We start from the raw sequence: 11578 nt of genomic DNA on the forward strand, positions 1-11578 counted from the left end.
TACACCGCTGGTGATCGTCGAGGGGACACTGAATAGTGCACGTTACATCCAAACCGTCATCGAACCCATCGTTCTACCATTCCTAGACCGGCAAGGGAACTTGCTGTTCCAACAGGACAATGCACGTCCGCATGTATCCCGTGCCACCCAACGTGCTCTAGAAGGTGTAAGTCAACTACCCTGGCCAGCAAGATCTCCGGATCTGTCCCCCATTGAGCATGTTTGAGACTGGATGAAGCGTCGTCTCACGCGGTCTGCACGTCCAGCACGAACGCTGGTCCAACTGAGGCGCCAGGTGGAAATGGCATGGCAAGCCGTTCCACAGGACTACATCCAGCATCTCTACGATCGTCTCCATGGGAGAATAGCAGCCTGCATTGCTGCGAAAGGTGGATATACACTGTACTAGTGCCGACATTGTGCATGCTCTGTTGCCTGTGTCTATGTGCCTGTGGTTCTGTCAGTGTGATCATGTGATGTATCTGACCCCAGGAATGTGTCAATAAAGTTTCCCCTTCCTGGGACAATGAATTCACGGTGTTCTTATTTCAATTTCCAGGAGTGTAGTTTGTAACTTTTTCTCTGTTGGATGGTACAGAATAACGATGATAGCATGTTGGGGTGATAGACATAAATGGGCCCTGAGGGACACGGATCTCCTTTTGACTACAGTACCTGTGTGTAGTTTGGAGACACACCACAATGCAGTAGCAAAATCCACGTCCTCCGCCAAGTTCCCATACTATCTTTTATACTACGTCATGTTACAGTAGTGGGCTTCATTTGGCACTGACCTTACACATCGTACACTGTTGGCGGAGCTCAACAACATGTTCCCATTTCCACCGAATGGTCAAAACACGGACCTGTCGCACTAACCCAGCTCACTCTGTTTGTACACATGTTGCAGAAGGTGCTAGATATAGTTCTCTCCATCTTCTGCTCAGTTCTGACTTGAATTGAAACGATCGCATGTGCGTAGCTGCAGGAGTGTCAGCAGGTGCCAGAGGCACAGGGACTGCCTAAAAATCCACGTTGAAATTCTTCTGTAACAGACAGGTTCGAAAAAGGTGACTCCTTTCGCGATATGAGAGTACCAGAAATATGAATCACTAGTGGCTGTAATCATTAAAGGACTTTTCCATAGGATACAACGCAAGTATGTGATGGAATGGAAAGACTTGATTCCGAAACAAAGATAGCATTTCTACCAGAGAGCGTAACACTAGAGATCTGAAAAGCCTGTGCGCATTTCTTATGACCTCAATCAGCACACCATCCTTCTCAATCAACCTTCGCCTATATCCCAGTGGATATACCGCAGAACCTCTGACATGGCATCAAGACAGAATACATTATAAATACTGGAGAAATATCTAGCGGCATGAGGGAGTTCCAAATACCGTTTTCATAATACGTTCCTTAGCCAAATCACTTTCTAAATTCGGTGATTTTATCAAGAGATTGCATCGTCGGCGACGTGTAACCGTAGTGTTAGTCCGATAATATACACTCCAGCGATCTCTGCCTATATTTAGTGTCTGAGTATTTGTCTGGAAAAACCACTTCATTCAGAGGTAATGCCTTACCTCGACTTACGAAGCTAGTATAGCTTTCAACATGGATAATTGTGTGCGCCTGCAGAACCACCACCAATTGTGATAGTAATATAGTTGTTGCGATCGTGTTTTTTTAACATCTGGTGGTTTAAAGACAATTACGCCTCTCTATCTACAGGATAGCGCACGAAATGTGTTACCAAATGTTTCTTTCACAATTTACGACGCACATTAGATATCCCGCTGGGATCTCTACAGCAGTACCAGCAGAGCTTGGAAAAACAAATGAGTTACGAAATGACGTGTAATTCACGATACTGCCGCTAGGACACTAGTAAGCAGCAATGGCTGACAATGGAAGACTGACGACACAGCAACGATCGGCAATTGTGTTACTTTTTCATGAAACGAAAAAGCCTTGTTGTGACTCAGAGGCGTTTTCAACAACAGTTTAACACACGATGGGTTCCTTGCAAGAAGACCATCCATAGGTTGTACGATAAATTTGTACAGGAAGGAAAAGTACTGGAAGCAAAGCGACCTCGGCCTAAGCCTGTTTGTTCGCCGGAGAATACTGAAGCGGTACGAGTTGCTGTACAGAGAAGTCCCGGAAAATTGTGTAGAAAGGCAGCAGTGCAACTGGGAATATCCAGACGCTCTGTTCAACGCATTCTTAAAAGTGACCTCCAAATGTACCCATACAAGATGACCTGTGCACAGAAGCTCACTAAGGAACACAACCAGCAGAGACTACTGTTTGCTCAATGGGCGGAGGATAGGGAAGAAACTCTCAACAACGTTTGGTTTTCAGACGAGGCGCATTTTCATTTAGACGATGTTCAAAAAATGGTTCAAATGGCTCTGAGCACTATGGGACTTAACATCTGTGGTCATCAGTCCCCTAGAACTTAGAACTACTTAAACCTAACTAGTCGGCCGCGGTGGTCTAGCGGTTCTAGGCGCTCAGTCCGGAACTGTGCGACTGCTACGGTCGCAGGTTCGAATCCTGCCTCGGGCATGGATGTGTGTGATGTCCTTAGGTTATTTAGGTTTAAGTAGTTCTAAGTTCTAGGGGACTGATGACCACAGCAGATAAGTCCCATAGTGCTCAGAGCCATTTGAACCATTTTGAACCTAACTAACCTAAGGACATCACACACATCCATGCCCGAGGCCGGATTCGAACCTGCGACCGTAGCAGTCCCGCCGTTCCGGACTGAGCGCCTAGAACCGCTAGACCACCGCGGCCGGCATTTAGACGGTGTGGTTAACAAACAAAATGTACGCTTTTGGGCCACTGAAAACTCACAAGTGCTTCATGAACGACAACATTATGCTCCGAGGATTACAGCGTGGGCAGCAATTTCCGGTCACGGAATTATTGGACCCTTTTTCTTTGAAGAAATTGTGAACAGCGAGCGTTATTTGAGCATGATTCGCAATAGCTTCGTTCCACAGCTTCTTGCTACTGCCTTGCCCTTCAACACGCAAGATGGAGCAAGGCCACATAACTGCAAACACTGTGTTGGAGATTTTACCCGAGCATTTCGATACGCGGATCATTTCACTCAGGTTTCCAGGTCGCTTCAATGACGGATAAAATTGGACCCCCAATAGTCCAGATCTCAATTCATGTGGCTTTTTTCTTTGAGGGTACCTAAAGGAAAAAAATTTCCCGAAACGTCCACGTGATTTAATGGAGCTCAGAAGACTTATTCTTCAAGCTTGCAGTGAAATTAAGGAAGACATGTGCCGTAGGGTAATCACTAACTTCAGTATTCGTTTGAAGTAAGTTAGGAAACGGAATGGTGGACATATTGAGCATATGCTGAGTTAGAACAAACCTCCATGGACGGCTGTTCATTGTAGTATATGTTCCTTTCAGATTGTATTGGCAATAAAGTTGATATTCAAAAACAAAATGGTAACACATTTAGTGCGCCACCCTGTAAGACACAGTGGTACCACTCGCAGGAAAAACTTATGAGACATGTCTGTCCACCCATCGCTGATTTTCGGTCAATATTATTTCACATCGCTAGCAATCAGTTATTGGCAGAGTATTATACTTACTAGTAGGGGATGTGTGATAGGTTCGCCTTGAACATCAGGCTTATGAAGTATGTGTGTGTGTTTTGCGATATGTGCAAAGGAAATGACTTTGTCTAGTCGTAAGGAAGGTATGGATCTGATGTGGAATACTGTGATAGCAAAGGGAAAAATATTTCAAGTCATAAGAATGGTACAGATATTTCTATTTCCAAGTCCACAGCCATCAACAGGGTGTATTTCCGATACTTCGCTCATTGTCGAATGTCGTCCAATTGAGACCGCGATCTTAATATTTAATTGTAAGTATAGCGATCAAATATGCATGTGGCCGGTTTCCTAGGACGATTCTGTTTGGAGGTGCGTGGCGCGTGGCGGCGGTGTCCTGTGGCGTGAATGATTCACGTTCCCGCTAACGGCAGGAGCCGTCCGAATGGAAAGGCCTGTTGAGTTACAGGAATGTAGCTGACTTAACGGTATCGTCCTCTAGACGGCCGAATAGCGAACGAATACGTAGTATGTGTTGGACAGCTTTCGTGATCGCATGGAAATTTGAAAAGATTCAATATGGACGTGTGTTTGCGGTGGGTCATTATTCAAACCCATGTAAATTGTCTGGTTGATTGCTTCTGCACATTTCGCGCCTTTATTTAGTTGCGAGGACACCGATTGTGGTATGTGCATCTAGCAGGTGAAAGATGGGTGGAAGACAAGTTTGCTGGTTCTCTAGACATGAGAAACACCTTAGTTGGCTTTGTAAATTTTGGGGACGATTGGGAATGTGTTACATCATCGACGGCGGTATTTGCGAGTGGAAATATCAGTTTCCTCTATTTTTTTGAGTTTTCACGTAAAGGTCTCCGCAGACAGGATAAGTTTCTAGTTACTCATTGGTTTATACCACGCTCCAGCTCCGTAAAGTTTCGGATTTGTAGATAAATAATTTCCAGCCTATACCTTCGGACTTATACTGTGCAAGTGATACTGCTATGCAAGAGATATTGCTATTTGCTTGATATCGAGAAGTATCGCGTAAAACGTATAATATTCTGGCAAATCACGTGAAAAAAATGTGTTATTGTAATTCCAGAGCCTGTAGATGGGTATAGAAAGCAAGCAAGTGAGCAAACAGGTCGGGGGCCAGAAAGTGACGCCGTTGTGACGAGCGGAACCGACCCAGCCTTTGTAGAACAGTCTTTGCGGTATATGTACAAGTGTCTTGTGGTCGCTACTGTGTGTGCTATCGTGAGGGAGGTGTAGATTCAGCACATCGAAAGTCGCAAGGGGCATGAAAGATTTTTTTGACGGGGAAAATTGTGTGTGCTATAGATATTGAGATTCGTTCCAGAACCACAGCCATCATAAGGAGACATTTCCAGTACATTGCTTGGTGTCAGACCGCAGCAGAAATATTAATATTTAATTGTAGTTACACTGGTAAATATGTGCCTGGTTTCCAATATTCTTGTGAGTCTGGACATGGCCGTAGAAAGCACAGCAGCAAGGAAGTTAGTCAGAACCGGAAACAGAATCTCATCGGACGCCTTTGTTCCAAACTAGCGCTTGCCCATCCTTTGTACACCGGTTCAGAGTGTCCAAGAAAGCTTTCGACTTTTGACGATTTGGCTTGTGGCTCCCCTTGGACACGTAAATAGTGAAATAATACCCAGCTTGCGTTGTGTTACCTTTGGGACCGCGTGTGTTGCGTGTATACTCTGCAGAAATTTGAGTTAGATTCAGTACGACAGGTGTTTGCTCTGGGAGTATTGATAGCGTTAGAACTCTTAAAACTCGGATCCTAATGGGGTGGGCGGATCGTCCATAGCCGACTGGCCTCTCTCTGGCTGACACATGCTTCCACGGCTGCCGTCATAGGCCTCGTTTACGGCGCCAGTTTAATCTGTTGGTGCTGCACAGTGGCAAGGTGAGTACGTGGGATGAATTTGACAATCTATAGACCACTTTCGGAGGGTTTAACTGTCAGTGCAATAGGGCGATCTGTACAAAATAGTTTTGTCGCTTAAAGTCGCGCCTGAAGAAAAAAATGGCAGACAGTGCTCCCACACCAGCAGCATCAGTAATTTGAAGGGGAAATTCAGTAAGAGCCAATCCGAATACTACATTCATTCACAAGATGTCCTTTGTGCTGGGGCATAGGAGCCTCTACAGACTGGTTTGAACAAGATGCAGGGAATGTATCTACGGAAAGTTCTGAGAGGCAAGTTGAAGCAGACCATCCATCTCTGGCAGGATGCTGCCCCTCATCCGTCATTGTGGCATTAGGACATCTCCAGACCAGCAGCTGTAAGACACCAAAAATTCCAGTCACGCTACACAAACATCTCACCACTCTGCGTCAGTGGGATGGGCTGTCATGTTAGGATTGCTAGGAAGAATGCAACTTGTGTTATTCTATGAAGCATTGCATCTGATTTGTGTAGCGCATCCAGAGAGAGACTTGGCTGTTATTTACATAGACATGTGATGTCAGTATAACATTGAGACCCTTTTAGCTGCATCTGCAAGGGTGAGCCGCTATGCAAACATCTCTCTCAGCACCGGACCCTCAGCTATGAGTCACTGCGCCAGCAATGGTGCCTAGGTGAACACGTGTTTCAACTGGTACATCTCAGGTATCGGTATGAAAGAGACGCCGCCACTTCATACTTGCAGGACCCGAAGTGACATCTACGTGTGGTTAGGCAGCTGACAGCTGCATCATCACTTTGCAGGGGCTGCCGATGCATCCCGACTCCTGGGGGCATGTTCAGGATTGGCGCCAGTACTTGTGAATGATATCGATTTAATTAATATGCATAAACTTTTTATATCAATGTGGAGTTAGCAGTAGAATAGTTAAGGGGAGGAGGTGGGTGGGTGGGTGACATGGAGCAGAACAGCAGGTTAATTGCTCAATAGTACATTAATTTGCATAATTTTTATGTAAAACACATCTATCTACATCTACATCTATACTCCGCGAGCCACCTTACGGTGTGTGGCGGAGGGTACTTATTGTACCACTATCTGATCCCCCCTTCCCTGTTCCATTCACGAATTGTGCGTGGGAAGAACGACTGCTTGTAAGTCTCCGTATTTGCTCTAATTTCTCGGATCTTTTCGTTGTGATCATTACGCGAGATATATGTGGGCGGTAGTAATATGTTGCCCATCTCTTCCCGGAATGTGCTCTCTCGTAATTTCGATAATAAACCTCTCCGTATTGCGTAACGCCTTTCTTGAAGTGTCCGCCACTGGAGCTTGTTCAGCATCTCCGTAACGCTCTCGCGCTGACTAAATGTCCCCATGACGAATCGCGCTGCTTTTCGCTGGATCATGTCTATCTCTTCTATTAATCCAACCTGGTAAGGGTCCCATACTGATGAGCAATACTCAAGAATCGGACGAACAAGCGTTTTGTAAGCTACTTCTTTCGTCGATGAGTCACATTTTCTTAGAATTCTTCCTATGAATCTCAACCTGGCGCCTGCTTTTCCCACTATTTGTTTTATGTGATCATTCCACTTCAGATCGCTCCGGATAGTAACTCCTAAGTATTTTACGGTCGTTACCGCTTCCAATGATTTACCACCTATGGCATAATCGTACTGGAATGGATTTCTGCCCCTATGTATGCGCATTATATTACATTTATCTACGTTTAGGGAAAGCTGCCAGCTGTCGCACCATGCATTAATCCTCTGCAGGTCCTCCTGGAGTACGTACGAGTCTTCTGATGTTGCTACTTTCTTGTAGACAACCGTGTCATCTGCAAATAGCCTCACGGAGCTACCGATGTTGTCAACTAAGTCATTTATGTATATTGTAAACAATAAAGGTCCTATCACGCTTCCCTGCGGTACTCCCGAAATTACCTCTACATCTGCAGATTTTGAACCGTTAAGAATGACATGTTGTGTTCTTTCTTCTAGGAAATCCTGAATCCAATCACAAACCTGGTCCGATATTCCGTAAGCTCGTATTTTTTTCACTAAACGTAAGTGCGGAACCGTATCAAATGCCTTCCTGAAGTCCAGGAATACGGCATCAATCTGCTCGCCAGTGTCTACGGCACTGTGAATTTCTTGGGCAAATAGGACGAGCTGAGTTTCACATGATCTCTGTTTGCGGAATCCATGTTGGTTATGATGAAGGAGATTTGTATTATCTAAGAACGTCATAATACGAGAACACAAAACATGTTCCATTATTCTACAACAGATTGACGTAAGCGAAATAGGCCTATAATTATTCGCATCTGATTTATGACCCTTCTTGAAAATGGGAACGACCTGCGCTTTCTTCCAGTCGCTAGGTACTTTACGTTCTTCCAGCGATCTACGATAAATTGCTGATAGAAAGGGGGCAAGTTCTTTAGCATAATCACTGTAGAATCTTAAGGGTATCTCGTCTGGTCCGGATGCTTTTCCGCTACTAAGTGATAGCAGTTGTTTTTCAATTCCGATATCGTTTATTTCAATATTTTCCATTTTGGCGTCCGTGCGACAGCTGAAGTCAGGGACCGTGTTACGATTTTCCGCAGTGAAACAGTTTCGGAACACTGAATTCAGTATTTCTGCCTTTCTTCGGTCGTCCTCTGTTTCGGTGCCATCGTGGTCAACGAGTGACTGAATAGGGGATTTAGATCCGCTTACCGATTTTACATATGACCAAAACTTTTTAGGGTTCTTGTTTAGATTGTTTGCCAATGTTTTATGTTCGAATTCGTTGAATGCTTCTCTCATTGCTCTCTTTACGCTCTTTTTCGCTTCGTTCAGCTTTTCCTTATCAGGTATGATTCGACTACTCTTAAACCTATGATGAAGCTTTCTTTGTTTCCGTAGTACCTTTCGTACATGATTGTTATACCACGGTGGATCTTTCCCCTCGCTTTGGACCTTAGTCGGTACGAACTTATCTAAGGCGTACTGGACGATGTTTCTGAATTTTTTCCATTTTTGTTCCACATCCTCTTCCTCAGAAATGAACGTTTGATGGTGGTCACTCAGATATTCTGCGATTTGTGCCCTATCACTCTTGTTAAGCAAATATATTTTCCTTCCTTTCTTGGCATTTCTTATTACACTTGTAGTCATTGATGCAACCACTGACTTATGATCACTGATACCCTCTTCTACATTCATGGAGTCGAAAAGTTCCGGTCTGTTTGTTGCTATGAGGTCTAAAACGTTAGCTTCACGAGTTGGTTCTCTAACACGGTACAATAGTTAGAGTGGGTGGAGGTGGGTGACAAAGAAGAGTGCACCAGACGTGGCATTCAAAGGCATGTGAAATTCGAAAAAGTGTACAAGATATGTTGGGAGGACATAACTAATATACCCTGTTATAAGATCCTTCCTCTCCTCCACAGAGCCAACAATTCCCATATATTCCATATTCTGCTTTGAATCCCATAAATTTCTTAAATAAACAATATTCCATTCATTGACGAAATTGTTTTAGCAATATCCCACACACAGCAATCGATTTACTGAAAAATTTTTCAACTAAATAAATAAACTATATTCCATACACTGCCATTAATCATTAAACAATATTCTGTACATTGTCTAAATTGTTTAAACAATATTCCATAAACTGCAATCGAATTCCCTCCATATGACCGATCAACTGAGTCTTTTTCCCGCCAATTTCCGGGAGGGGGGGGTACCAGAGGGGGAGGGTTTAGTTAATTGATGAATTTAATTAAATACTTTATCAAATTGATAAGAATGAGAGGCCACTATTTGAATAACTTAGACCCAAAGGTTTGCCTGTATCTGTGAGGGGAAGGGGTGGGTGGTAGGTTTTCTGAGGGGTGGGAAAGGTGGGAGGGGGCAGTGGAACAATAGGTTAAGGATCTGTCAATCAAAAGGAAGGATCCTTTTAGTCGAACAATAGGTTAAGGACCTGTCAATCGAAGGAGAACATTAGGTTTACCCCTGGGTGCCTACCTGCCCCTGATGTAGGCAACCCACACTAGCAAATTGCACCAAAACATAGCTTGTCACACTACTACCCTGTACATAAAATAGGACTAGAATTGCACCAGCTTTTATGTGGTGACATTCGGTAGTTTCTGGGGTTGTTAATTTGATACTTACTCACATCTCATTTTGATTAAGTGTTCAAATTTATCGTTATTCGCCATTAACTATTCAAACCTTATGATAACTACTCACCTACATGTAAGGATTCGAATTTATTAGCCCATACTACCACTATACTTATTTTTCAAACTGTTTAAACTGAAATATGTACTTTAAGGGCAGTTTATGAGGCTAGGAAACAACCTTAAATTGGCCTACAAAGTTACAGCACATGCACACATCACGATATTTTCTGTATCCTCTCTTTGATTGATAGGTTCCTGGGAATTACGCCGGATAATATTGCAGAAACCGCACAATATTCCAGCGAGACAACTGCCTGCCATCTTCAGGTGCTAGTGCTACTGTTGCATCGCTTTTTTTCCCTTGATTGTTATTTTAAACACCTTGTACAAAGGTGGGCTGTCAGCAGCATAATATGCCGCTCTTCAGCCGCGAGTGGTAAAATAAATGACATAAAGTAGGTACAGATAATACAATAAAAATGGCGGGTAAAAACTGTAGACATGAAAAACAAAATACATGAAGCCGTTCACGCTGGACAAGAAAAAAACACTCAAACCTGTTGACACGGTGCACAAAACACGGACGACTGCGACGGCACAGGTGAACGGTGGTGGCGTGGCGGCGAAAGAACACTAAACACAAACACGAAGGCAGGCGCACACACTAGACACTGACAGCGATGATCTCCAGTGCACGAATGTCCACTCAGCGTGTCAGAGTCCGGGGACCTGCCAAGAGAGGAGGGGGGGGGGGGGTGGGAGAGGGAGAGGGGAGAGCAGAGATGCCACAGGCAGGGGAGATTGGGGGGAGGGAGGAAGGGGGAGGGGAAGCCCGGGGGAAGAGGGGTGGAGGAAGGGGGGAAGGGGGAAAAGGAGAGAGAAGGGGGGAGGGTGCCCAAAGGAAAAGACACAGGAAGTAGGAGGGGAGAATCAAAGTTGATAGGAGGGGTAGATGGAGCGGAGGAGGACATCATCGGGGAGGGGGAGCTGGCGGAAGCCACCTTGGGAGACGGTAAGGAGGGTGGAGAGATGGAGACTGGGTGGGACATGGGAATACAGGTGTGGCAGCGGGTGGGGGTGGGAGAGGATGGGTGAGACAAGGGGGTGAGGAGGATCGAGTTTACGGGAGGTGTAGAGGATCCGTATCTGTTCGAGGAAAAGGAGGAGGCTAGAACGGAATTAGGTCATACAGAATCTGTGTGGGGGAGGGGAGGCAGATGCTATATGTGAGTCGGAGAGCATGGCGTTCAAGGATCTGAAGGGATTTATAAAAGTTAGGGAGGTGGCGGAGATCCAGGCCGGATGGGTGTAACAAAGGGTAGGGCGGATGAGGGATTTATAGGTGTGGAGTATGGTGGAGGGGTCCAGACCCCATGTATGGCCGGAAAGGAGCTTGAGGAGACAGAGTCGGGAGTGTGCCTTGGCTTGGACGGTCTGGAGATGGGGGGCCCAGGAGAGGCGACAGTTGAGGGTAACGCCAAGGTACTTAAGGGTGGGGGTGAGGGCGATAGGACGGCCATAGATGGTTAGATAGAAATCGAAATCGAGGAGGCGGAAGGAAGGGGTGGTTTTGCCTACAATGATCGCCTGGGTTTTGGAGGGATTGGCATAGTTAATGGGAAGGGCGAAGGTTTGGAGCTTGAAGAGGAGACCGGAATGCCATACGTTAGAGGTCCAGGGAGAGGAAGATTGCAGAATTAAGCTGTTCGGAAAGGAGATGAGTGAGGTGAAGGAGAAGGTCATCGGAAGAGAACGATGGCCGAAAGCCACACTGGGTAACAGGAAGGAGGCGGTGCTGGCGGAGATGCTGGTTGATGCGTCGGGTGGAGATGGATTTCAGGACCTTGCTGAAGAC

Source organism: Schistocerca serialis, chromosome 3, assembly GCF_023864345.2.
Source record: "Schistocerca serialis cubense isolate TAMUIC-IGC-003099 chromosome 3, iqSchSeri2.2, whole genome shotgun sequence".
Classification (NCBI taxonomy): domain Eukaryota; kingdom Metazoa; phylum Arthropoda; class Insecta; order Orthoptera; family Acrididae; genus Schistocerca; species Schistocerca serialis.